This window comes from Octodon degus, unplaced genomic scaffold, assembly GCF_000260255.1.
Source record: "Octodon degus isolate 3935 unplaced genomic scaffold, OctDeg1.0 scaffold00008, whole genome shotgun sequence".
In the NCBI taxonomy this organism is placed as follows: Eukaryota; Metazoa; Chordata; class Mammalia; order Rodentia; family Octodontidae; genus Octodon; species Octodon degus.
In genome coordinates this window covers 4,481,375-4,508,859 of record NW_004524584.1, presented here as the reverse complement: position 1 = coordinate 4,508,859, position 27,485 = coordinate 4,481,375, and the positions used below count along the sequence as shown (strand labels likewise).

At 38.2% G+C, this 27,485-nt stretch overlaps 1 protein-coding gene across 1 annotated transcript in view; it reads right to left on the bottom strand.

Annotated features, from left to right (window-relative positions):
* Nucleotides 1–26,554, bottom strand: part of Stag1 (stromal antigen 1) — a 462,283-nt gene extending 435,729 nt beyond the window's left edge. Inside the window, exon 1 of the mRNA XM_004624996.2 lies at nt 26,352–26,554. The gene's annotated coding sequence lies outside the window, so the exon portion shown is untranslated. The remainder of the gene's footprint in view (nt 1–26,351) is intronic.
* Between the last annotated feature and the right edge of the window lie 931 nt (nt 26,555–27,485).

Here is a 27,485-nt window from a genome sequence, read left to right as displayed (position 1 = left end):
CAGCCTGAGCTGGCCACAAGCCAGGCATAATGGCATATACCTGTAAGCCTACTACTTGGGAGGCTGAGGCAAAAAGACCACAAGTTTGAGGCCAGCCTGGGCTAGTTAGTGAATTCAAGACCACCCTGAACCATACAAGACCCTGTCTCCAAAAAAAAAAAAAGCAATCTCATATCTAACAACACTTTTAGATGTCAGACACTTTCTATGCACCATTACATATACACATTAATTCATGTGATGTTTACAAGTAACTATATGAGGCACACTGTTAAATCAAATTTACAGAGAAGCAAACCAGTACACACAAGTAACTTTCCAGAGGTCATATAGCTAGAAATCAAGTTCTAAGCCACAGATTTTGGAAATATGTCTTCTTTTATGTCCACTTACAAGACACTCGTTTATCTCAAATCCCCAAATGCATATACAGAATGCTTTAGGAATAGAACATTAGAAAGAATTTCAGATAAAGAACTTTGATCTAAAAAAAAAAAATAAAATATACACATACACACACACAAAAAAAGAACTTTGTTCTAAATAGTAAATAAAACTTGTGCCGCACTGTACAGTACTTTCTCCTTTGACTTGATTTTAATCATACTGATGCAGTCCATATTTATGTAATCATGGTCTTATTTCATGTAAGTAAACTTGCACTAGATGAACTGGGTATTTTTAATAATTAACAGCTATTATAAATAACAATTTTTCTCCTAATGTTAACGGTAGGCTCTGAAATTCAATTATAGTATAGTTATTTTACTTACAATTACAAATTGAAAGGTAAATTTGAAGTTATTTTGTAGTAAGTTGGTTTGGTTAATGGTTACTTGGTTTACCCTGATCAACATATAGTTGGCTTTTTTTATAGTCTTAGTTCATCAACCTACAACAAATTGAAAATATCTGGCCAGGCATGGTAGCACACTCCTGTAATTCCTACTTGGGCTGCTGAAGCACGAAGATCACTGACATTTCAAGGTCATCCTGGAATACACAGTGAGATCTTATGGAAGGGAGGGGAGGGGAGGAGAGGGGAGGGCAAAGGAGGAGAGAAGGGAGGGGAGAAAACAACTTCGATTTTTTAGAATTTTATTTTAGTATAATACAAGTAGACACTAAAAATACATCCTGCTATGAAAACATAACAGAATTTCACAACACATGCCTATAATTCCAGTGTTTGGGAGGCTGAAAATAGTAGGCTCACTATGAGTCCGATCTGTGTAGTGAGACCCTGTAGACTCTGTCCTAAACACATTAAAAAAAAAAAAAAAAAAATCACAACAAAGTAAAAGAATAGCAATGGTTAACATATTGCATATCACAATCTTATAAGAATGTTCAAAATGTTTCTAAGAGTACAAGTGATACACAAAAAAATTCTCTCACAAAGAATGAAAGGTCAAAAACTTTGAGACAAAATAATTTTCTATTGAACATGAATGTTCTTTGCTCTTGCACTATCCCTTAATCAATACAATTAAACAATATTCCCATAAACTTTACATTGTATTAGGTGTTTTAAGTAATCTAGTAAAATCTACCTAGGAGAATGTATCTAAGTTTAGGTTATAAGTAAATATGTGTCCTAGAACTTATCCTACTTTGGATACTAAGGCAGGACTATATTTAAATAACTGTGTTAACCTAGTATGGTATATACCTGGAGCCCAAAAGGAAAAATTCATTTCTTAAATAGAGTTCCTTTTCTAATCATATTCAGGTCAAGCTGATGGTAGAATGAGATTAAAAGAGTCAGAAGAAATACTAGCATTTGTCATGGGCATGATGTTTCAAATACATACAGCCATCATTTGGTTAACCAATATAGGCTCTTTATTAAGCCTTTCAAATGTTTAGATTGATTACATGTTATTTAATTTACATACAACCCTACAGAGATCATGTGGTGGCAAAGCTACTTTACAGATTAGAGTTTGTTAAGCTTCTGTTTTTCTTTTCTCCCATTACCTTTGCTTCAACAGTAAAATGATCAACGGTGGGCAATGACATGGAGGTGGTGCTAAGTTTATCATGGATGCCAATTCACTTGTTACTCAAGGTTCTCCAAGTTATAAATTTCAGTTATATGCTACAAAGACAAAAATAATGTCCTTGCATGAGAAATAATCACATAAAAAATCATATACTGTAGTAAGTGCTACAAAGTAAGTATACTGAGGTATTATGATGGATAATAATAAATACATCAGATAAGGAATCAGGAAAAGCAACTGTGAGGATATGAATTTAAAATGAGATATACACAGAAGTTAAGCAAAAATAGTCCAGACACAGGCTCTGGCATGCCAAAAGCTGCGAGAAGGCCATAATTATAGAAAGGGAAATAATGCAGAAACAGTGTTATTGGTATCATATGAGATTCTGGATTACACAGAACATACTTTGGGTAATTAGGACTCTAAGAAGTTTTATTATAATTGTGCCAAAAAGCTATGGGAGTATTTTAAGCAAAAGAATGTTTTAAAACTATCCTTCTAGGGGCTGAGGGACAGAGTGATTGCCTAGTATGCCTGAAGTATCAAGTTTGATCCCCAGCACTTCCAAACAAACAAGCGAACAACCCCAACCAAATTCTTCTAGTTCATTGGTTCTCATCCAGAGAAGATTTCTGTCTCCCAGAGGACATTTAACAATGTCTGCCTGGGGCCAGGGAGATGGCTCAGTAGAATAAGAGCTTCCCTGGTACGCACAAGGGCCTGAGTTCAATCCCCAGTTCCGGGGGGGAAAGAAATGTCAGCCAATGTTTTTTGTTGTCACAACTAGGGGTAATAACATGTACTACCTATATCAATGGATACAGAACAGGTATACTGCTAAACATTTTATAAAGCATAAAACAGTCCCTTACAGCAAACAATTAACTGCCCAAAATGTGAGCACTGCCAATTTTGAGACCCCTTGCTTTAGCTGTTATGAATATCGTAACTGGCAAAGGGGATTGAATAGAAAAGGGGAAGGGTAGATGTTACAAATCCTGGTGACAGACATAGTACTTTTACTAGAGGTGGTAGTGCAATACTAAGAGGTAGTAGTGCAATACAGGTAATAGTGAAAAGTGTTCTGATTCTCTGAGTTTTGGAAATAGACTAGTGAAAAAACAGTGAGTCAGGGTGCCTGTCTCCCCTTGGTTTCAGATTAACAATGAGTAAATCATAGTGCCATCCTAAAAGGGGAACCCTTGGGATGACAAAAATGAAGGGTTCTGCTTTCTAAAATCTTAATTGACTGTGACTATTAACAGAAGACACAACTTTAGTACAAAATATATATGCACTCTACAGCAATATTCCTGTGCAATCTATAATTGCTCACAGCAATCACTCACTACTTTGAAATCTTTTAAATATTCTCACGTATTTGGCAGTTTGTTCTGTCTTCATTTGCACTGCCTGGTTTGTGACAAGATGTCCTTTTGTAGGTGTTCCAGTAACAAAACATAATACAGCTTCATCTACATGTAATTATTCTTCCATATATCATTTTATTGTTGATTTTGGAGAACACACAATTGGAATTATAGTATTACTAGAAATAATGAGTATTTAACTTGCTTTGCATTTAATCTTTGTATCTTTCTGGGGTTTGTTTGCTTGCTTGGTTTTTGAGCCAAAGTCTCATTATGTAGCTCAGGCCTCAAACTCATAGTGGGCTTCCTCCTCAGCCTCCTGAGTGCTGGGATTATAGACAAGAGCCATCATGCCCTGCTTCCATCTTTACGTGAACAGTAACTTTCCAAGCTAAATTGCAGAGCAATTATCTTTCCCCCCAACCCCCAGAACCGGGGATTGAACTCAGGCCCTTGCGCTTGCCAGGGAAGCACTTATTCCACTGAGCCATCTCCCCAGCACCCCCCACCACTGGATCAATTATCTTAAAGGACTCAACATGCATGTCCAACTGTTGGACAAGCTAAACAAAATTTAGAAATAACCAGGTTCTTTCTGCATACACCTTCATTTTATTTGCTAACTCATTTAACTCACTATAACACCCAGCCTGGCCTCGAGTTCATGGCAATCCTCCTGCCTCAGTCTCCTAAGAGGTGGGTTACAGGCATGAGCCACCAGGCCTTCACTTTAAACATGCAGATACACATATAATTTTGCGCAATTCGTGCCTACTAAACGATGATACATTGATACGTGAAATAACTGAATGGCTTACGTTAAGATGCATGAAAAGTTCATTAAATCTGGTGGCTTCCATAGTTGATTCAAAAATACTGGAAAAATATCATTGGATATACACAAAAACATTGAAGAACATCTAGATTTACAATTATAATACTTTAAACATTTGTAAGTTTACAGAAAGGAGCATTACATTTTCTAAATAAATATTATCAAAGATCTATTCATGATTTTTTGAATGTGGTATTAACATGTTCACAACAGTACTGTAATTCTTATGTCTGACAGGCAGCTTCTACCTCCAGTACTACATGCTGATGGGACTATCCTATGCTGCCTAACGGTTCAAGCCAGCAAGAATGTGTTGTTTTTTAGTGACTGTTTTAATAGACATTTGACAGTCTCTTTTAAAAACTTACAGAATACGCTTCCTTTTACAGTGCCAGGGGATCAAAATAAAGACCTCAGACATGTTCTCTAATAAAAGTTTTATCTCACTGCCCCAGGTGTATTGAGAATAAGTATGTATGCCCTCATAATCTCAAAGGACATGTATGCCCTCATAATCTCAAAGGACACTGGCTTTGTAAATGAGCTACCATAACACAACAATGCTCTGTAAACTATAAAATGTGAATACAAGTATTTTTCCTTTTGGGGCCATTTTTACATATTTGTACATTTCTCAGCAGCATTCATCCAGTTTGTAAAACAAAATATAGTTTGAAGTTCTTAGAAGCATGCCAATAGAGCAGGAGAGTGCCTGTAGGAAAAGCTGCCAGTTAGTTCTTATATATGACAGGAACTGATAGGCTGTATCAGTTTCATTCATTTTACATGCATCAGATTAATCCCCTGCATTGATATAGTTAAAAGTTAAATTTATTATTTACATCTAGAAGTGATTTAGGTTTCAGGTGAATTCAAGTCTGAAGTATAAGCTAGTGTTAAACTTATACACAATGAAGAATGAACTTGAAATGGACTGCCTGTGCTGACCAGTCAGAGCATTTTCCTTTTGTCTGGAGATCTGTATTAGACACAGATTAAAATCTGAGGATGACTGGTAAACCTCAAATTAATTGAAAACAAATCTGATCGTTTTATTTAATAATATTATTGAGCTCTGATAGCCTGATAAGTCTATGTATACTGTAGCAGATCTGGGTCAGAACTCCAGAGACAGTGTTAGAGACAAACTGCCAAATTTAATTTGTTTGAACATTCCTCACTATTCAGTTAATTTGGCTTCAGTTTCACATAGTCAAGGACAAGAACTGTTTTCCAGGCCAACTTTCTCACTTTTATGTATTTAGTTTCTTTTTCTTTTCTTTCTTTTTTTTTTTTTTTTGGGGGGGGGTTACAGTAGGAGAAATAATCTTTGGGTAGTCTAGGCTGGCCTGGAACTTATGATCCTCCTGACTCTGCCTCCAAAGTTACTTTCTTCACTCCACAGGTGACTTATTTTCTTATGCCATAATTTTCCTAATTCTCAGTGTTAACTTCAATTTTAAAAAATGTCTTTGCTGTGTGTGCCATATACTACCTCACTCTGGATTCTTATTCTTTCAATGTACAGAAAGATATATTTAGTTTCTAGTTTTTCTAGTTTATTCTTGATTCTGAGTGTAGGAAAAATATGGATTTCTGTACTCAAGATTAGATTTCAACATTAGCTCTTTTGTGTATTTAGCTAAGACTTTGGGGCAAATTACTTTTCTGAAGTCCATCCAGGGACCAGGCATTTAGCATTGTGACGCAGCACCTGCCTGGCAAGCATGAGATCCTGAGCTCAATTTCCAGTACACCCTCCCAAAAAATTTTAATTTAAAACAAATACAGGACCGGCCAGATAGCTCAGAGGACTAAAGTGCCTGCTTAGACATAGCACAGGGGCCAGGGATTCAATCCCCAGCACCACAAGCCATACCAGCCCCATGGGGCAGGGGGGCACTGAGACAGTGAATGAGACTGGGCATGGTGGTGTGCGCCTGTAATCCCAGCACTTGGGAGGCTGAAAATAGGATGATCACTACAAGTCCAATCTGTGTAGTGACACCCTGTACTAAATACATAAAAAATACAAATACAAAAATCTTTAGCCATCAATTTATAGGCATTTGAGCTGTTTACACAATTTAATATGCTTATTTAAAATCTAGATAAAAATGTTTCATTGTTCTAAGGGAAGTTTATACACACATATTTTTAATAGTGAAAACTGTCCAATGTTCAAAGACAAAACATTCTCACTCATCACTCAGCTTCAAAATTAAACCTTTCTACTTTTCTAAGTGGGTGGCTGTGCTGAGGATTGAACAGAAGGCCTACTCATGTAAAACATGCTCTCCACCACTTAGCTACATCCCAGTCCAGTCACTTCAGTTTTATTTCATTTATACCCACACTTACAACCCTTTCCTCAGATTAGAAGCAAACCCTAGACATCCTAAACACAAATACATTTACTATCATCATCACATCTAAAACTATTAATTACTCTTTATTAGTAACTTGTTACTTCTGGTAAGATCCAAAAAAAAATTTTAAGTATCTATTTAAAAATTGGAACACTTTAAAATAGATTCCTGACATGGGATCATAGCTTAGTGGTACAGTGTTTCCCTACAACGCATGAGGTCCTGGGTTTGAGCTTTAGCATTGCAGCAGAAAAACAAACCTGAAAACCTGAAGTATTTTTTAAAAATTGTTTTGAAGGGGAGTCAGGGAGATAGCTCAGTGGAATAAGGGCTTGCCTGGCAAGCACAAGATCCTAAGTTTGATGTGTGGTACCACCAAAAAAAAAAAAGTTCTGAATTAGATATTGACAGATTACACAGTTGTGTAATGTTGATGTACAAATTACTATTGTACTTATATATGAAATGATTAATTATAATTAACCTGTTGTCTCAGATGTGTACTGTTTCAGCAATATTGAAATGTGCAGTACTAACTCATCTTTCCTTAGGCTTCTGATGGTTTTTTTTGTTTTTTTTTTTTAAAGAAATGTAAATGCTTCGTATTTTAGGCTCTATGTCTTTGTTCTCTTTCTCCAAAAATAAATCATGAAGTTTTTCTTGAAGGTGTGAAGATGTGTCATGTTTTCATTTCGTCCCTTTATATATATTCTTGTTGACATGAACTTAGAAAGTTTTGTCACTTTTATTGTTGCCTTAGAAATTTTTTTTTTTTTTGAAACAAGGTCTCACTTTGTAGTTGAGTTGAGGCTTGCCCTAAACTCACTATTAGACCATGCTGACATCGAACTCAAAGTGATCATTCTGCCTTACCCTCCCAAATGCTGGGATCACAGACATGTGCCACCATACCTGGCTTACATTTTACTTTATATACATAATTCCTGTGATTAGGATATGTATTCCACTGGATAATCTGAGATTCATAGTCTGTTTTGTTTTGTTTAAATATTAGTTTTTATTTTTTCCAGCATTGAAATGTAGAAGTGATTTCTTATCAGCACTAAAAAGCTTCTAACACCAAACTCAATGATAACTGTATAGTAAACCTCAGTTTTTATTTTAATTCTGTGACTGATCTATATAAGCCACTCTTTTTTCTGAGTAAGTCCACATATAAAATTAGGATATTATCTGTTTTCTACTCACTTATGACTGTCCACATGCTAAAATGAGGTTAATAGCTGGGTATGATGGTGCTCTTTTCTACTCACAGCTACTCAGGAGGTTGAAGTAGGAAGATTAGAAACTGGAGACCAGCCTGGGCAATTTAGGGAGATCTATCTAGAAATAAAGGGGAGGGTACTAGAAATACAGGTCAGAAGTAGAATAATGCTGGGTATCCCCAGAACTCCCCTCCAAATAAATAATACATAAAATGTTAAATAGGTACATGTAGGTTATTTTGGAGATGGCAAGTATATTAATCAGATTTCTCTTTGCTGAGACACAATTCCGGATACCCTTTTTTTTTTTTTTTTTTTTGAAGCTGGCCTTGAACTTGCAGCAATCCTAACTCAGCCTCCAAAGTGCTGAGATTTCAGACACATCACCACACCAGGCACCTGACACCCATGATCTGAAGGAGGAGAGGTTTAATTTGGCTCATGGTTTCAGAGGATTTGATCCATGGCTTGGGGCTCCAAGACAAAAATACTGTGGCAAAGGGGCATATCAGAACAAAGACACTTAACTAATGGGGCCTGAGAAGCAAAGCAAAGAAATGCAACTAAAATTAAAGTTTTAATTGGTTACCTATGTGACTAATAGGATACATACATGGTAAAAGCCATGTGCCACAGCAGTATCTTCAGAATTCACATCATTGAGATACAAATGACATCAATTTTGCCAATTATATCTCCTACCTTTATTATCATTGGCCAATATTTTAAATAATTGTCAGTCTTCTGCTTTCCTTTAAAAATGAAACTAGTTTCACTAGTGCTAGAAACAGAATTAACTAAAATGATTAACAACATTTTTGGCCAGTATAGTCTCAGAAGTTATTCTCTAGCCATCAATAGTTTGTATATCACTCACTGGAAAACAGATTTGTGAGATTTAACCCTTACAGTTTTATTTATCTTTTCTGAAAGAAAAGCCAATAGAAAAAGATTGAACAAAGGAAAATACAGGCATTTGCACTGAACAAGGACACCTAAACAGAAGCCACATTTAACCAAGCCAAATGTAAATTCTTTAAGTGATACGTTTACCATTATAAAAGGCTGATTATACATACATATATATAATAAATACATTTATGTTTTGCTAGAGCAACTGTCTAACAAATAGATTTTTCCCATTTGTCTTTCATATAATGTTCATTTTGTTTTGTTTGTAAACTGAGTCCTGCTAAATTGCACATGTTATGAAAGAAAAAAATAGAAACAGTTTTTGTAAATGTGAAGGAGTACTAGATGGAGGGAAAGAGGATAAAAAAAAGATATGCTACATACATGTACACATCCCCCATGATGAACTGCAAACATGTACAAATGAAAAGACTAAAATAAATTGCCCAGGCTGGCCTTTAACTTGTGGTCCTTCTCCCTCAGCTCCTAAGTAGCTAGGATGTAGAGGTTATACTATCACCCTTATATAAGAACATTTTAAATTGTGAAATAAAACACATAAAGTGCATCAACTCTAAGTATACTGCTTAGATTGTAATCTAAACACTGACACTATCTAGATCAAGAACCAGAACCTGTGAACTTTACACAGAAATCTCCGCTGTGTGCTCTCTGTATTAATTATAGTCTCCCCCTTTATCCTCAGAGAAACATTATTCTGATTGCTGGGGTGGAACCTAGAACCTAGCAGTTGCTAGGCAAATACTTTACCACTAAGCTACACTCCTAGCCTAATTAAAAGATACAGTATTTCTACTCCTTTGTGTATATCCCTAAATGCTATGGTCTGACTTTTTGGTGTTGAGCGTTATATAAACAGAATCACTGTTGCTTTTCTATACCTTGTCTCCTTTCCTCAGTATTTTTTTATGAGATTTGTCTTGTGTTGATACCTGTATTGTTTATATTACTTTAGAAATCAATTTTGATTATGCTGCATTTATCATTCTACCTGATGGACACCAGATTATTTTTAGTTTGAGGCCATCCAAATGACAATGCTAAGAACACTTTTCCCTCTAGTACTAGGAACTGAACCCAGAGCCCCCTGTACACTAAGCCAGTGACGTACCTCTGAGCTATTTAGTCCCAGCCCTTTAAAATTCTGTATTTTAAGTCAAAGTCTGGCTAAATTGTCTACACTAGACTCAAACGTGTGATCCTGTTTTCCCAATCTCCTGAAGAGCTGGAATTACAAGCATGTGCCAACATGTGCGGCCATGTGGTTTTCATTACAGGTGCAACCATTTCTGTTAGCCCCACATCCAGGAGAATCTCCTAATAACAGGTATGTCATCATCATGTCATCAAATGCTAAGTTGTTTTCCAAAGTGGTTCTGTCAGTTTTCTTCTACCACCAGTACATCAAAATTCCCTTTCATGTTTTCTCCAGCATTTATTATGTTCAGTCTAAGTTTTTTAATCAATTTCTGATAGTTTTAATCTGCATTTTCCCCAGCTAGTAAAGACAGTATTTCAGCTTTGATCATGTTTATGTCCTGTTTTGTGAAATGATTCTTCTCACTTTTATTTTTTTAGGCAGTTCCAGGGATCAAACTCACAACCTTGGGCTTTCAGGTAGGCACTTAGGCCACTGAGTTATCTCCCTGGGTGCTCTCCCCACACTTCCTTTAACGTATTTGGTACCAGGTCTCACTAAGCAGCTCAGACCCATAGTGATCCTCCTGTCTCAGCCTCCCCAGCGCCGGTACTGGGGATCAAACCTGGGACCTTATGCTTGCCAGTCAGGTGCTGAGACCACTGAAGTATCTTCCCTGCCTACACTTCACTTATTTTTAACTGGACTATGTATGAGTCATGAATTTTTTTTTTTTTTTTTTGAGGTGGTACTGGGAATCGAATCCAAGGCCATTGCAGTGGGTTATACACCCATCCTCTCTTTAAAACTTTATTTTGAGACAGGGTCTAAACTGCCTGTTCTGCACTTAAAACTTCTGATCCTCTAGTCTCATCCTCTCAGAAAGTATTACAGGTTGTGGCACTGTACCTGGCAAAACTATTCTGATTGAGTCTTTTGTCAGCCTATTGCTTATCTGTAGTATCTTTTTAAATGGTATCTTTTGGTGAAGGAAAATCTCACACAGTTAAAGTTATTATATTTTTCCCTCTATGATGTTTTGAGGATTATTTTTAAAATGTTCCCTTACTCAGAGGCCATGAAATTACTGACTTACATCATCTAGAAGCTTCAATTCACTTTTCCCTCTTAGGTAATACACCTAAGGCAGAATTCTGTGTCTGCATACGGTATTAAGCTATTTTAATACAAATGTCTCTAAGTTTTTCCTTTTTTAAAGTGGGCTTTCAGAAATTAGGACACTTTAAGCAGGAATCTTAGAGCAACTTTTTGTATGCAGAAAAATTTACTTCCTCCCTGTGCTAAATACATTTTTTAAAGAAATACAAGATTATATTAGACTAGGCATGGTGGCACATGCCTGTAATCCCAGTGCCTGGGAGGATGAAAACAAAGAGGTTCACTACAAGTCTGATCTGCATAGAGAGATGTTGCAGACCTATACTATATACATTTTAAAAAAGAATACAAGAAAAATTTACTTCTTGCTGTAATGTTCAATACCTCCAATATTTATAAAAGCCCAAGACTCCAAGATAACTATAAAATAATTGCTTCTGACAATGTCATTTCTCTTTTTGCTTTCAAAGAATACTTGGTACAGTGATTATTATTTATTGAAATAAAAACATACTAAATATGTCCATTTCACTAATCTCAATTCGTTTGATTCAAATAGTGCTTTTCGGTACATTTGAATGTACATATAAGGTTTTAATCTATTCACTGAAATAATTTTAAAATGGTCAATTTTTTTTCTATCTTTTTTTCCCCCACAAATTTCATTTTGCACTGTTACATCTGATAGTGAGTGGAGTCTGGAAGAAGCTATAATCTGAATCAATGCTAAAGTGAATAAAATACCCACACTGTAGTTACTGCCATAGATAGGATGGGTAAAGAGGGTTGAAATCCTAGTATTAGAGGAAGAAAGCAAAATACAATAGAGCTTTAATTCAACATAATGGTGTGATAAATGAAAAGTGTACTTCAAAATTTTATGGAATGTTACAGTAGACAAGAATCAGAGTATAAAGGGAAAATATAAAGTAACCTGGAGAGGGAAATGACACAATATTTTAATAGCTTAGTTCCTGGAAAGCTATTATAAATTTAGACTCCAAGGCTGTGAAAATTGTTTTTCTAAATAAGCATTTTTATAGAAGTTTACAGGGCTGGTCTGATAGCTCAGCAAACTAAAGCGCCTGCTTAGGCAGAGTACAGCGGCTCGGGCTCAATTCCTAGGTTTGGTGTGCTGTGCTGGCTCCACCCCCGGGAGCACACTGAGACTGGGTATGTTGGTGCGCACCTGTAATCCCAGCACTTGGGGGGCTGAAAACAGGAGAATCACTGAGTCTGATCTATGTAGTGAGACCCTGTAGACCCTGTCCTAAATATGGGGGGGGGCAGTTTACACTACAATTGTGTTTAGGTAAACTTTAGGACTGAAAAACAGAACAGAAAGGAAAAAGAACAAGAGACACAGCAAATTTCCAAGGTTATATAAGGCAAAAGAAACACTTCTGTGTCATTTTGTGAATACATTCTATGACACTTACCTGGAGTCTCAAACCCTTCTTGAGTAGGGTAAAACTTATTTAAGTAATAGAAATAACCATAATTCATCTATGTAAATAATAGCCTAACCTTTCCTATATCATAATTTTGTCTCCCTTAGATATACAGACATTAAGTATAATAAAATACAAATGTTTTAAATATTTGTCATGATTTACCACACATTTCAAAGCTTCTATGACTCTGAACTACAGACTCATTTGAGGAGATGGGAAGGGTAACCTTAGCACCTAACAATATTATAAATGCCAACTCAAAGTACAACTCTTTATCTCCTATTAGTGTTTGACAGTTTATATTGATTTTCCAGTATTAGCCTTTTACTGAGTTGATATTCAAATAACATATAATTAACCATCCTAAATTTACAAATGTTTTCATTACACCGAGAACATCTCTTGCCACACCCCATTTCCACTAAGCCCTCAGTGTGCTAACAATTACTAATCTTACCTCCATGGATTTGCTTGTTCATATTTCTGTAGTTGAAACAATTTAATATATGCCTGGGTTCTTTCCCTTAGTATGTTTTTAGGTTTTATCTAAGTTGGAAATTTATCAGTGCTCCATTCCTTTTTAGGCTGAGTAATATTCCATCATATGCATATTTCATATTTATTAGTTTATCTGTTGATGTACCTTGTGGCTGTTGTGAATGATGCTACCATAAAACATGTACATTTGGCAGCTTTGGCCTTTTTTTCTTAATCTAGCTAAAGTTTTGCTAATGTTGCTTTCTCTGAAAAAAACAACTTTTGATTTCACTGATTCTATTTTGATTCCTTTTTTTTAATCTCTAGTCTAACCTTTATTATTTCCTTTTGTTGTTAGCTTTACTTTGCTACTTCCTTTTTGTTTGTTTTTCTATTTCCTTTTGCTGTGGTTTTCGATTTAGTTTCCTTCCCCCACCCCTCCTGACATTCCCCTTCCAATATCTGCTTCAGTCTTAAATGCAAGCTTCATCCCCAAAACTGGCATACTTTTAAAGCTCCCAGAAGACTTTTTCACTGCTAGGCTGAGGATAGAACCCAGGGCCTCTTCCTTACTAGGCGATTCTAATGTACAACCATGGACCTGAGGACAAAGTCAAAATTCTTCAGTTTGACAGACTAGGCACACTGGTCACTGCTTCTAGGTCTGTTTTTCAATCTATTCCATAGGCACCCTCTGCTCCAAACACACTCCAATAATATTCTCTGAAAAGGAGGCTACAGTAGTGGTTTTTACTTCAGCCTGTTCCAGAATTACCTAAAAGAGCTGTTAAATAAAATCCTGATGCTAGTCTCAATCCCCAGAATTTCTAGTTTAGTAGGCCTATGGTGGAATGCAAAACTGTGTATATCTAACAATTCTCCAACTAATGCTAATACCATCGGTACAGAAGCCATGTGTGAACCATAGTACTACACTATAACATGGTTCTGTCCCTTTGCACAACTGTTCTTTTTACCTTCAGCAACATGCCATTCCACTCACTTACCTTTCAGTTTTCTTTCAAACCATCCCTAAGAATCCATCCCTTTCAGGAAGCACTTGCTCAACTCAACAAACCATCTCAAGACACTCATTACTCTAAAACTGGACTGTAGAATATTGGGGGGGTTGGGGTACTGGAAATCAAACTCAGGACCTTGCAGTTGCCAGGCAGGCACTGTGCCACTAAGTGATATCCTTGGCCCCCAGAATATTATTAATAGTACACCAAGCAGCAGGACACATACTTGCTGGCATACACCTGTTATTTTGTAACAAGTAGAAAAGAAGTCTCCTTCGGGCAGGTAATAAAATTTGGGAGAAAAGCAAACAATCAGTTTGTCAATCAAAATGAAATCTGGATTTCAGCATCCTCTTGGCCCATCAGCCATGTACTTTATACAGAGAACCAATTGCAAAACCATTTGTGGCAGTTCTGGCACAGTATACCACCAAAGTACAGAGGAGAAAATACTTAGAAACCAAGGCCAGATGAGAAGAAAGAACCATAAAGCTATTAAGAGGAACTGAGGAGAAAGAATTTTAGAGTTCTGAGTCTTGATGTACCTCCTCTGTCCTTCAAAAGAGCAAGAAGTCTGCTTAACATCTTTATGATCATAGTGCATACTTCACTGTAAATGTTCACTGTAGTTAATGAATTACACAATGAATAAAATCACATGAAAAGACTCTTTCATCAAAAAAAAACCCTCTACCTGACACCAAAAATCATAAATGCTTTCGAAATATTAGCAATGTATTTGATCTTGGGAAAAAGCATGAGTTATTCTTATAAACAGATGGGATATATAAAAGTAAAATACCTGGTGTTTGAAAACTAAAGACTTTCAAATTAAAAAAGAAAAAACTCTCATTTAATGCAGAGTTGATTTCATAGCTATTTCAAAAGAGATTAAATAATTTACAGGACTTTCAGAAAGCAGGATGTGGTGACACACACTTGCAATCCCAGCACTTGGGAAGAGGGATCACTGTGAATTCAAGGCAAGACTGAACTAGACAGCGAGACATATAGAGAAATTCAATTAACCACAATTTTGTTCTCTGTAATTCATTTTTAAGGGAGAAAAACAGTCACCTATCACTCTAAGATGATGTTGGGGAACCTATGTCATGTATGCTATAGCAGGCTGTTCGTAACACGGAAAGCTGTAAAAGGTTCACCATCATTTCTTACATCTAAGAAATATGTAACTCAAGATATGTTTTGCTGTTGGAAAAGATTTATCCTAAAAAACAAACAAAAAAAAGATTCATCCTTACTCATTTTATTTGCAGAAGTATACATGCAAATATTATTCGTAATATTTTTAAGTAATCTTGATAACCCATCAAAACTTATTCATGATTGAGGAAACACTGTCTGGCCAGGATACAATATATTTCTGAAGAAAGTGGTCCTAATTTTTAAAACACATTTAATAAACAGATAATACTGATTATTACCCCTTTATCTCTCAATCAGAGTACTTAATCCTTTGACCATTCTCATAAATTTTATCTGTTCTGAGCTCTACACAGTATTTATCTATGTTATAATTTTATTCATCTTTTAAGATTAATGTTCTTTGGATCTATGTATAGTGTAACACAGTCAAATGGTTAAACACTAATTTTTTAATCCCTACTGTAGCCCATGAGAAAAAAATCATGTTGCCACTTCACAGGCAACAAAAGTAAGTGGTTAGTGAATTGGCCTGAGTTTACACAGCTAGAAAAGGAGAGAGTCACTGCCACAGTATGACTCCAGTGCCAGGAACTTTCTTCAACAATGAGCTTCTTAGCTATTTATCAAGTCTTCACCATGTGGCTACGGTTCCCTCCTCTGTGAACCTATGGGCATTTTAATTATAACTAGCAATTCATAGGCATTTTCTTCCACTAATTTAAGCTACAACAATGAAATTATAGCCTAAAATATTCTTTAAACTTTCATATCTTCTATTATATAAATAAGAATTTCTGCACACTTGCTACTTGGTATTATCTACTAGAGAAAAGAGGAAGTCTATTTATCAGTGCCCCAAATGAAATGGGAAAAACTGTAAAATAATATAGTCAGGAACAATTAAGCTTCAGGCTAAGAGGGGGAAGAAGGTACATTCTTAAAGAAGAGGACTAAGTCATATTCATACTTGACATTTTTGCTTGTCTTTCTAACACTTAAAATTGTCTCAAACTATACCTGGACATTTAAACTAACTTCACAATTTCAAAAGTATTTTCTAGAAAGCGAAAATCCATACAGGCAATACTTATTAATGTTATCTTAATTAGAAAAAAAAATTAAGACTGCAGAAAAACTCGTCACTTTCTCTCACACAAAAATAATCTATTGTTACATGGAAGGATGAAGCAAGCCCTGACGGTATCCCATCAGTTTGTATTTGATGCTTAAAAGTATTCTGAACCTATCTATCTTCACAAACATTGATATATTATTGCTTTATTACTTCATGATTTTGTTTGGCTTTTATCATTCTTGATAAAACAGAAGCATTCAAAGAGCAGAACTTACACATTTATCAATGTTGTATACCCAGTATCAGACACATATATTGTGAAATATATTTGGTTTTCCTAAAATCTTTGGAATCTCCAAAATGATGTGTCTTTCTGTAATATTAATGAGAGGACGAGTAATAGCTTGCCATCCCTTCCGCAGCTGAGGACTAGAGCTGGTTACTGGGAAGGATGAGAGGATTAGGATTTTTCAGCTTTACTCCACAACCCCTGGGAAGCAAATAAAAGAAACTGAAGGTTAAATTGATCACTAGTGGCCAATGATTTAATCGGCCATAAATAACAAAGCCTCCATAAAAGTCCACAAGACAGCATTTCGGTAAGCTTTCAGACAGCTAACCACATGGAGGTTCTTAGAGGGCCTGGAAGCACCATACTCCTTCCCATGTGCTTTGCCCAGTGCATTTCTTCATCTGCATCTTTTGTAACTAATACTGTAAGTCGTAAATATGTTTCCCTGAGTTATATGAGCAAATTAATTAAACCAAAGGAGAGTGTCAAGTTTTTTTAACTCACAAGTGAACAATCCTGTGAAATGAGGTCTCCCCACAGCAAAGACATACGTATTTACATACCAATCAGAAACCTGAGTTCTCTAAATCTGAGATTCCTCTTTTATAATGGAAACCATAGCCTGTCAAGTATTGCCTGGACCTCTTCTGACTTGGACTGTTCACTTGTGAGTTAAAAACAACTTGACACACTCTCCTTTAGTTTAATTAATTTGCTCATAGAACTCAGGGAAACATATTTACAACTTACAGTATTAGTTTACAATGCAATGCAATGCAATGTATAAACAGGTCAGAGATCTGATACAAATAAATGTTGACTATATGATTACTACTACACTGCGTTATTCTTCGTCTAACTGTGGAATCTGATGACTTCTGCCAGCAGCCACTAAACTGTAGCAGGTTAACCTGTTGGCCTGCAAGCAGAATAAAATCTCAAACATTTCACAGTTCTTGACCAGCATTAGCACATACTATAATAAACACTGAAAGCACACACTCAACATTTATAAGTGAAAGAAGTATTCCTTCATATTGTCAGAATGGAAAAATAAAAATGAATACCACCACCAAAATATACACTTTAAATATAATGAGTGTTTAATACCAGATAAAGTATTTCAAAGCAAAGATTATTACCAGAGATAGAGGGACATTTTATAAGATCAATTCATCAAAACCATAGAACAGTCATAAAGTACATGTCTGAGAGCCGGTGAGATAGCCCAGCAGACTAAGCTTCTGCTTAGGCAAGCTCAAGGATCCCCAGCACCACATGCCACGACAGTCCCACCCCCAGGGTGCGCTGAGCTGGCGACCAAGTCTAGGTGTGGTGGCGCACATCTGTAATCCCAGGGCTGGGGAGGCTGAAAACAAAAGGATCACTAGGAGTCGGAGCTGCAATAGTGAGATCCTGTACCAAATACATAAAAATTAATAAATAATTTTTTTAATTACATGTCTAGTTAACAGCTTCAAAATACACAAGGCAAAAACTGACAGAACTAAGTGGAGTAATAAACTCCTCACAACAAATAGTAAAACAAGGCCCTTCTCTTCCAAAAAAGAATTAGTAAAAATACAGTTCACTTTTTAAATGCTATCAAAGTGTCATCATTTAATGACAAATTTATAAAACACTGAGCCCAAATGCAGAATACACATTCAAGAGTGAAAGATACAAAAACCAAGATAGGCAATACATTGGTTCATAAAACAAAGTAATAAAATTCAAAATCATAGGAAACAATATATTAAAATCATGGAATATATTCTGTAAACTCAAAAGTGAAATTAAGTTAGAAATCAGACAATAAAGTATTCAAAATAACCCTAAAAATCAAACAATGTTCAGTATCTTTCCCTCAGTACTAAGGACTGAAGCCAAGGACATTTATGCTGAATTAGAAGCTCAATTCTTTTATAAATTTTTTATTTTGAAACAAGGTCTCTCTAAATAAACTGCCCATGCTGGTATAGAATTTGTGATATTCCTGACTTAGCCTCCTTGAATACTGGTAACATAGAAGATTAAGGTGTGGCAAAGCTGGTTGAAGAAACAGGCTAACCAATACATTAGAAAATCCTGCAACATATATGCAAAAGTTCCCAAAGCACTGCCAATGGTCACTAGAACTCAAGCAGGTTGAAAACAGGATGGCCTAGACCTGGTATCTTGAGGCATACTCCCAGGTGTCAAGATTTGGACAGCATAAAAGGACACAGATAGAATGCAGCACTTGCTTTGGTGGTTTTCTTCATGACAGTCCACCTTGCTAACTCCAGAGTGTACTTTCATATTACTGCTATGCCACAGAGCCACTTTCTCCCTTATGCTTCACTTTTACTTTTCTCAAACAGACTGTGTTACTGCTTTTTGCTCCCTTTGTTCAATGCTTTGAGATGAAAAGAACCTCAGATCTACTCCAGAAGGAGAAGTGTGCAACCCAAAACCTGGTAACTTTTAACTGGCAAGGTAATTTAAAAGGGAGCTACCCCTCATACTGAGAGTATACCCACGTGCCATTATGCCCACCATACTTTCAAATAAGTCAATACAAAGAAATTACAAAGCAATTTAGAAATTATTTCAAACTGATAAATATATATTAAATGATAAAAATATATTAATATATTTAAACATACTAATATTAAAACTTTTGGGGTGCCACTGTTTAAAGAAAAATCTAGACTTTAAATATTTTTCAGAAAACAGGATGTATGCAAAATTCATGAACTAAGATGTCATCTAGGAAATGGAGAAAAGAAAATCATAAAGAGTAGAAATCAATGAAATAGAAAACACAGCAGACTCCCCCCCAGAAAAAAATAACCACAGACAAAATTATCAATGCTAACTTGATTAACAAAGCTGAACTACTAAATTGATCAAGATAAAAAGGACACATTTATTACATCAGAAATTAAAGAGACTGACCATCACAGATCCTACAGGCATTAAAAAGATAATAAAAAGTTTATGCCAACAAGTATCTTTAAACATAATAGTCTGACACAAAACTGACATAGAAGGCTGGAGAGATAGCCCAGTGGCACAGCACCTTGTACTTGTCAGAACAAGGTCTTGAGTTCAAGTCCCAGCACCAAAAAAAATAACAAAAAGTTACAATGTCTTAGTAATCCCTGCTGAGGTAGAAAGATCACCAGGGATTCAAAGCTGGCCTGGGGTGCATACTGGGTTCAAAAACCTGTCTCCAAAAAGAAAAATTTTTAAATTGTTAAAATTAAAAAAAATAAAAGCACCATTTACCCATTCTACCACTGAAAGACACTTTATTTCTAAACTTTGCTACTGCAAATGAGACTATCATGAACATTTTATTTGCATATCCTGATATACAAAATAAGAACTTCCATCATCACGAATATAATAATAACTGATTTAAAGCATATGTATCTGGGAGGAACAACCTGCTCAGGCCCCCCTCCTGTCCCTCTCTCGGACAGGAGCTTTCTTTCCCTCAATAAATATATTCTGCTCATAAAAAAAATAAAGCATATGTATCCCAAATAACAAACTCACTAAGAGAAAAATTAGAGAAACAACATCTTTCATAATAGAATCCAAACAAATGAAATATCTAGGTATCTAGTGAAGGATATAAAAGAATATCTACAATAATCTGAAAAAGGAAATTGAAGCAGATATTCAGAAAACATAAAGATAACCCTGGGTTTTGGTAGGAAGAACCAATATAGTAAAAATAACTATACTTCCCAAACTGTTACACAAATTTAATACAATTCTAATCAAAATTCTAATAGCATACCTCACAGAATTAGAAAAAGCAATCCTAAAATTCATTTGGAAGCAGAAAAGACCTAGACTAGCAAAAGCAATTCTGGGCAACAAAGGGGCATCACAATCCCTGACCTGAAATAACAATACAAAGCAACTATGATAAAAACAGCATGGTACTAGCCCAAAACAAAAAACAAAGACCTGAAAATCTATGGAAAAGATTAGAAGATGCAGAAATAACTCCAGACATTCAGCCACCTAATCTTTGACGAAGGGGTCAAACACAGTCCCTGGAAGATAGGCTCTTTAATAAATGGTGCTGAGAAAACTGGTTCTGCACATGCTGAAGATTGAGATTGGACCCCTATCTTTCACCATGCACTAAACTAAATTCAAAATGAATCAAAGATCTAAACATTAAATCAGAAATACTAAACCTGGTGAAAGATAAAACAGTAAACTCTTGAAGACATTGGTACAGGCAAAAACTTCATAAGTAAGCCCAATCACACAGGAACTATCACAAAGAATCACCCACTGAGATTTCAGATTACTAAAAAGCTTTTGCCTAGCAAAAAAAACCAACAGAGTGAAGAGACAACCCAGAGTAGAAAATATATTTGCCAGTTACTCTTCAGACAAGATGACTATCAAGAACATATAAAGACCTCATAAAAACCATTTTCAGAATCCCAATTTAAAGACACAATCCAAACAGGCATCTATGGAGTACTACTCAGTCATAAAGAAGGATAAAATAGATATTTTTATAAGTACGCAACTTGAGACCATACTCATAAATGAAATAAACCAGACATATGTGTAAATATTGTACTGTGTCCCTGACAAGGAGTAAATAAGATCCAAAATGTACAACAGTTACTGTAAAATACACTAAAGGGAAGAAACTTCAAAAGGAATGAGAAACTGGGATGGGGGAACAGAGAAAATGGAAAAGCTAAAAATTATATAAACAATAGTTGCACTAGTTAAGTTATAGTTCTAGCCAGCAAGATAGCTCAGTGGACTAAGTGCCTGTTTAGGCAAGCTCAGGGACCGGGGTTCCATCCCTGCCAGCCCTGCCCCCAGGGGTGCTGAGTCAGCCACAGAGTCCAATGTGGTGGTGCATACCTGTAATCCCAGTAGTAGAGAGGCTGAAAACAGGATCACTATGAGTCTGAGCTGTGTAGTGAGACCCTATACCAAATACATAAAAAAATAAGATATAGTTCATTGAAAAGAAATGTTTGTGCTAATACTGTCTGGCAACTAAATGCCTGTATCTTTTACTCTTAATACACAATGTACTAACCATTTTACCCTATTAATCTTGTTTTGAAATTTTATTTCTCTTCAAAATATTTAAAAAAAATTTTAAAACAAGGTACATATATCTTCAATTGTATTAAATGAGAAAAGTTTCACAAAATGACATCAATGTACACTCCTATCACATTCTTGTCAATATTAATAGACTTTTTAATGTCTGGCTATCTTTCAGAAGTGAAATGTCTCCTTCTATGGTTCTATTTTGTACTTTCTTGGCTGTAAACAGTTTTACAAATGAGATGCTATGAATCAACATATAGATAAGAAAAATTTTAGAGTGCCCTGCATAAATGTCACATATTATTCCATAAATATTTTACTCTTATTTATATGTTTGCAATGCAATTTTAGCTTCTAACAAGTTGAAAGACCTCCATGTGGATGTGTAGTCAAAGTAAAACCCCACAGAAACATTCCAGCCACTCACTGGTGGTATCGCACAAGCCCAAAGAATTTTAAAACAAAAAAACTTTATTTTATAGAGGGTAGAACTCGAGAAGCCCTTCAAATATTGACTAGCAAAAGATTCTCAAAACCTTGAGGAAAGCAATAAAGGGTATGTTATATGAGATAGGGTTCTATAATCAACTGATTGCCAGGTGTGATGGCACACACCTGTAATCCCAACATTGATAAGGCTGAGGCAGGAGGATTGCCATGAGTTCAAGGCCAGCCTAGACTACATAGTGAGACCCTAACTCAATCAATCAATCAATCTGATCCAACTATGACATAATGAAGCTCATTTTAAATGAATCATACATTTCTCAATGATGGGTTTACTGTACTAAAACAGGAAGCTAGCATCCTGTCCTCTTAACTACCAAAACAATGGAAAACTGACTCCTTCTTGAGATACAATCCTAATTCCTACCTCAAGATTCATCTCAATCTGTGGCTATGCAAGATTAAGGTTTCTGCTACCTTCTTTTTCATACAGTACCACAAGAGACTCATTCTGAATTCCAAACAGTTCTTTTTTTAGGCAACAAACGATTAATCAAGATCTTACTATGTCATCTCTATATTAAAAAGAAAGCATTACACCTATAATATTCAATAACGGAACTTAGAAAAAATGGGGTATACCGATGAATGTCCATTTTGTATCTGTGTATTCAAAGAGGTTGGGATAGATATATAGTTGCATTCTCTTATTGAATAGAATGATTTGTTCTAATGGTGTTTGTAAATAGGATCACAAGTCCGCATCTTGTACAGCAATTAACCACTAAGAAGAATATATGCAGTGTATTATTTGTTGAAACTGTACTTCCGATTTGATTTGAAACTGTCTCATTGCTGTTTATCAATAAAACTTTGGAAAAAAAAAAGCATTATCTAGGCACAGACACACACATACATATTTTTTCAGATGGTTTAGTAGCATTCATTTAGAACAGTATACACTTTGATTACACACTCCTGTTAAGAGACAGGTAGCTTCACAGAATCATTCATGGCATCAGACAGTTGCTTTGGTGTGATTGGTCCAGCAGCTTGTGGAGAGAATCATGGATAGTTATCTGAAAGTATCAGTTGTCTCTTTCTGAAAATATACTGCTTCCTGAAATGTTAAACTATATACCATGACCAAATTTCTACTACTTCCTTTGTTCCACCAAAAATACTGCTACTCTGATACTTTCAGGTAACTATCCAGATAGCTCTGATACTTTCAGATAACTATCCAGATAACTACGATACTTTCAGGTAACTATCCTAACTCTCTCTTCACAACCTGCTGAACCAAGCACACCAAAGCAACTGTCTGATGCAATAAATGATTCTGTGAAGCTACCTGTCTCTTATTAGGAGTGTAATCAAGGCATTTAAATTCCACAATATTTCTTATTCAACCATACTCATACAAATATGGGTAAAACAAGAATAAACAGTAGAAATTACATAATCTTTCTCCCACTGCCTTCTTAAATTAGCTTTGTTTTTATTTGTAATTTCCTTTACATGTAATAAAATCCTTTTATAGAGGGGGTGCTTAAACTGAGGTGCAAGGAAATATAAAGTGAAGAAAAGACAAAAGTATGGCTAAAGAAATTAAACAAGATCAAGTGGGCCCATAGCTCTGGAGGGCGGGGTGTCAACTCAGGACCTTAAGCTTGCCAAGCAGGTACTTATGCCACTGAGCTATCTTCCCAGCCCCGACCAGATTCTCCCTGCCATCCCATTTCGAGTATTTGGTACAGGGTCTCACTAAACCCAGCTCGGACTCATTATGATCATCTTGTTTCAACTTCCCACACACTGGGATTACAGGTGTGCCCAGACTTGGTTGCTGGCACAGAGCTGGGGGTGGAGAGGGGGGCTGCATGCGGAATTGGGGGACCAGGGATCAAACTCTGGTCCCTGCCTTGCCAAAGCAGGTGTTTAGTCCATGGAGCTATCTCACCGACCCACCTGACTAGCTTCTCAGTAGGCAAATATGAATGTAAAATGTAAATGTTTCCCCACAGCGGACAAAATTTTAAGACCCTCGAATAACTCACACTCTTGTATAATCTCCTTTCTGTGAATGTGGGAGAGATCTATACAAATAATGAAATAGCTTTTCTGCGACATGTTATACAGTACAAATTTTTGCATACATAATTAAGATCACTAATCAGATGCATTTGCCAAAAAGATTGTCAGGGTGGGTCTGGTCTAATCAGGTTAACTTTAAAAAGTGGGTCAATACAGAGGCAGCTACAGGTCAAAGATACAAGTCAGAGATTTGTTCCTATCTGCCTGGACAAAAACAAAGAACTGTGTTCTGAACTGCTGCCTACTGGACTACACTGTACTAGAACAAGAAACAGAGCTGTCTCTGGTCAACAGCTCCAGGATGGGAACTCCCACTGAACAGCTGCCAATAAGCAGTGATCTAGGTAAGGGACCCTGGCACTCAAATAATCACAGCCGCTTCTTATAATTGTCTGGATGTCTCAATTCCTGATACCAAAAAGTAGTAATTGTCCAGATGTCATAGCACACCCTTGTAATCCTAACACTCAAGAGATTAAGGCAGGAGGACCATAGTGAGTCCCACTCCCCTACACCACAGAAACCCTAAGGCTTTGAAATGGGCTTTTCGAATCAATAATTGTATTACTTTCTTCAGAAGAGAAAAATCTTAGTATCAGTTTTCCATTTTTTCCCTCTATTTAAATAGCCTCTAGCTTTATCAGAATATCAAAATACAGAAATTTTTCTAGTATAAAGCTGCCTGTAAAAATTATCACTGATAGATCACTGGTCTAAATAAATTTAGTGTACTAAAAGTACATTTTTCGAATGGAAAAAATAATTTAAGAAAACACCTGCAGGTATTCTAAAACTTTATTTGGGTAACAATTTGTATCACAACCCCAAAAACCAAAACCAAGGAAATAACATTTCTAGTTCTTTCAGTATTTCCTTGCTCGGTCAAAATTTTTAACTCTGAATTCATACGTCACAAACAGAAGAATATGATACAATATATCACATAAAGGAGAGATTTTATTTGTGGCGGTCGCATGTTTCATAAGCACTTCATCAGTCTGCAATTTTATTAAAATACATGGAAAATTAAGTTAGAGAATCACATTCAAATTCCACGTTACAAATCACACAACTTTGTTTATGCCAATTTAGACTTTCTCAAAATGTTCTGTACTAAGATACAAAAGTCATTTCTACTTACTAGCACGAGAAAGAACTATATCATCTTAACAGTAACTTTTAATAATTTGCAATCACAAACAGCACTGTTTTGAGTCTGTCAGCTTCCAAAACCATCCCACGACTTACACGCCTGGGGCACGATTGTGCCTGCAATGTGAAGAGAATCGATAACATTTCAAATGCAGGCAGAAGGGGTGACGTGACAATCTTAAGACCTGAGAATTTCTCGGTCCCTACAGCTCGCCAAGCAGCACCCAGTTCGGGCCCTCCAAATGGGGCGCAGGTCCAACTCTAGGCACTCCCCTTTTCACAGTTCTTCACCCTGCCCCCACTCCGAGAAAGGAGGGAAAACAACTTTTATTGGCCTCATCTCCCAGGGGATTGGCAAACTAGCGGGGCAGTGCTCTGGCCTAGACACGCTTCCCAAGGAAGGCCCCGCGGGGAAGGCTGATAGCGGGAAAGCCCGGGCTCAGCGCCCCATCTCCCCCAGTTGCCAGCCCCTGCCCCGCCCCACCCCACCAGCAAGCGGGCTCAGCCGGCCGTCTCGCCGAGCGACCCCCAGACCCCTCCGCGGTAGTGAGCTCGTTGTCATGTGACGCCGCCACTGCCGCCGCCGCTAAAACACCGCAGAAACGCAGGTCGGCGGGCGGGCAGCAGCAGACATTCGCGCCAGCCGGCCTCGGCCCGGCCCCGCCGGGCGCTGCGAGTCCCGAGAGCCGGGCGGGGGGGCGGAGGGCGGGCTTGGCGGCGGGCCCGAGCGCGCCACAAAGGCTTCCGCGCCTGTCGCCGTAGCGCCTGGGCGGGCGGGGGCACAGTTTTCCGGGCCCGCGGGAGGGGTGGGAAAAACGAGGGCGCTGGGGCACCCGCCGCGCCCTCAGCCGCCTCCACGGGCGCTCGGACATCCCGCGACCGCCGCGCCCCGCACAGGCCCGCGCGGCCTCCCTCCCCCGCGCGGGGTCCGCGCCCGGCCCGCCCGCTCTCCGCTCGCGCTCTCCAGCTCTCGCACGGCCTCCATCTTGGATCGCCGCTTCCAGCCCCCGCGCCGCTGCCGCCGCATTCCCCCTCTTTCCCGCCCCCCGCCGCCGTTGCCGCCGCCCGCACTCACCTCAGCTGCCCATCCGGCCGCTGCCGGCCGCCGACCTAGTTTCCCCCCAAAAGTCTCCGGTGTGTTATTCCCGGTGTGGGGGGGGTTTACGAGGTGGTCGCCGGGGGTTCGGGAGCGGGGGCCGCGCCTTCAACGGAGCTGCAATCCTAACCCGCCATCTGGTGGCATTTTCCACACGCCAATGGCGCCGCTGCAGACTTGGGTCCGGACCGCCCTCTGCTGGCCGCGGTGCTCACTGCCTTGCTGACGGGATGGGCCTACCCGGAAAGGGGAGGGAGCTGAGGCGCGAGCTGGGCGCCTTGGCGGGGGCGCGCGCAAACGCTTTCCAGCCGGGATTGCGCGCACGCGCACCAGCGGGGCGGGAAACGTGGCCGCTGCGTGGCGGCTCCGCCTCCTCAGGGAGAGCCTGCCCATCTCAGCCAATCGCGAGTGGTAGATGCCTCTCGGTGGGGGCGCCTTGGAAGAAGGTTCTTGGCCGCTCGAGGCGCCCGAGGCGGGCGGAAGCACGGCCAAATGGCGCCTGCGCGTCTGGCGCGCAGACTTGCCGCCCGCCATTTTTAGAGCTTCTTGAGGCGCTGCAAAGGGACCCGCCCCCGATTCTCCCGCCGAGGCCCCTCCCCAGGTCGGGGCTGGCGCTTTCCTCCCGCCTCCGGCCGCCCCCGCCCGCCGTGGGGGGGCGCGCTGCGGGCACCCGGGGGAGCTGCGGTGTGTACCCTGCTCCCGCCAGATTTGACTAGCGCCTCCGAGATTAGTTTTGTATTCGCGATTTATTGTTGACTAGGTGCTTTCCCGAGCGAAGGTGAAGACATATTCCGCGCGGTGGATCTAGACGGAACACTGCCCGCTGCAGGCCGATTGGCGTCGTCCTCCTCTGTAAAACGGATCCTTTCTGTGGTTCCGGCTTTGCATAAGGCGGCAGCATTGGCTAGTTAGTGAACAGAGAATGTAGATAGACTGGGAAATCAGACTCAGCTTTGTAAATCGATTTCGCCCACTGCCTGAGATTATGCCCAGAGGCTCCAAAATGGACTTGAGAATCATAACCCAGCTGTTGAATAGGAAGTAGCTAGCGGAGATCTTGCATGAGCTGTTCAACCCTGCCCCTTCTCTGCTCACCAGCTGCCTTTCCTTGAC